The following is a 2,500-nucleotide window of genomic DNA, read 5'->3' as shown; positions in this document are numbered from 1 at the left end:
AGCATTGATGGAACATGAGATTTGAAGAAATGTTTCTATTGGCTTAATTCAGCGTCGTGAAATGTTTTCATATTTTGTCGGAACAATTATATTTGATTTCAAGATACATACAAAATCTATAATGTTATCTTCACTAAAAATTAGTTAATCATTGTTTCTAAACTTGAGTTGTAATTGAATCATCAGTAGTTGATGACCATCCGCTTGCTTTTTCTCCAAAAATATTATTTCATTTACATATTATAGATTTGTAGTTATATCTACATTACATATTTTTTTCCCCAAAATATATTATTCTAATCTAGTATACACAATCCGTTAAAAAATTACATTCAAACCTTCCCACCCCTACCCCTTTCCTAATAACAACCTCTTTCACCAGAGTATGATTATTCCTTCTCCCTCCTACCCGAGTGACGGGGAAAGCCGAGTGGTTATACGCCTGGCCATGCCACTGTGTGACCGGGAATATATATATATATATATATATATATATATATATATATATATATATATATATATCCAGACACTTGCTCTTTATGTCATAGGGAAGATTCCATCTATAAAGATACATCATATTGTTTAACGATAATTGTAACTACACAACGACTGCAATAACAATAAACATCAAAGCGTATAAATCCACTGTTTTCCAGAAAGTTAAGCTATTTAGAAATTCAAACCAATCACAACGCCAAAGTTTCTGCAACACGAGTCAATTCCGAATCCATCACCCAATTCCGAATCTGTGGTCAGAAGCCTTGATGGTTTCTGGAGGGAGAAGAGAGTTCCTTTCCCCATCTTGAATGTAACGATGATAAATGCTATATGGGGGAAACTATGTCCCATAGAATCAACACTGGCCAGACACAGACCCCAGGTGATTGACGGCCATTAATAATAACGCCTGAGGGTTCCTGGAAATCCAATTCGTGCATGTTAACTATGAATGTAAATGTATACTATTGGGAATGTGTTTATTACTAAAGTGTACAAACGTGAAACGTGTATGTTATCCTTGCGAAATAATTCACATAAAATCCAACGCATCATATATATGTATGTACAGCATATATATATATATATATATATATATATATATATATATATATATATATATATATGTATATATATAATATATATATATATATATATATATATATATATATATATATATATATACACCCACATATAAATACACTTACACACAACAGTATATATATATATATATATATATATATATATATATATATATATTTATATACATATATATATATATATATATATATATATATATATATATATATATATATATATATATGGGGCTAGCAATTTCATGCTGAAAGGCCTGTTGGAAACAGAAATGGTGGATTGTTATATATATATGCGTCTGATTTCTTACATCTACACCAGATTAGTCCATTCCAATCCTTCCAGAATAATTGTTTCCATCATTCCCTTTCTTCCTAACGGGATAGTTAAAGAGCAAAAACACATCCAATTTAGGATATAGGTTTCAGTGAAACCATAGTGACACAAGAAAACCACAATAATAATAATAATAATAATAATAATAATAATAATAATAATAATAATAATAATAATAATAGCGTTACTATTACACTCATTTTCACACCTAAACCTAATCCCTCCACCAGTAAAAAGCAATCGAACACGTAAGGGTAAGGGGATAACTTGACCCATAAATGTAGTAGACGCATTTCTCGTTTAATAATACTTCTACTTTACATTACATAATACTTAGCACTTACAAATGACGTCATTCGACCCAGTGCCAATACACATGGCTTCATTAAAAAACAAGGAAACAGGACCTTTTGATAGTTTTTATCATTGGACTACACCTTTATTAAAATGTGCTATCCTTCTACACTCGATTATCGAAACAAGAAATCACTTATAAAAATCGAAAGACTTTCCATTGCTAGAACGATGGAAACACAAAAGGTCTAAATACTTGTCGATTGGAACTCTTTCATCTAACCCAGTTTTTTCTCAGTCCTTCCAATGTAAGATTTTTCGTCTTTTTTTTTTTATTGGTTATTCATAAGAATGTTCAAAGGGTCCCTTTCATACCTTTCCTTTCTTTCCTCAGAGATCAGACATCACTACACAGTTCCAGGCATTGATTGCTCTTCAGTTTTCTATACCGGTGTCGCCGGAATGCCTGGGATGTGTTTGAAGGGGAATCCGTCAAAAAGTTTTTTTTTTTTTTTTTCTAAAAGGGAAATAAACGTCTGAACGCCTAAGACAAAGGGTAAAATTGTCTTTGGTAGTGATATTTGGATGTACCCATGAAATTCATGAAAATTTAAGAAAAAAAAAATGTTTAAACATTTATGCCATTTCATGCTCTCGCGAGGATGCTAGAAAACTCAAAATCAATCAATCAATCAATCCACGCTCTGGAAACTAAAGACCAAGATGCGGCAATCACTTAGGCGCCTCTATTCTGACAATAGATTACGGATTGAAGGCG

The sequence above is a fragment of the Palaemon carinicauda genome, chromosome 4, assembly GCF_036898095.1.
Source record: "Palaemon carinicauda isolate YSFRI2023 chromosome 4, ASM3689809v2, whole genome shotgun sequence".
Classification (NCBI taxonomy): Eukaryota; Metazoa; Arthropoda; class Malacostraca; order Decapoda; family Palaemonidae; genus Palaemon; species Palaemon carinicauda.
Note: the sequence above shows the minus strand (reverse complement) of the source record.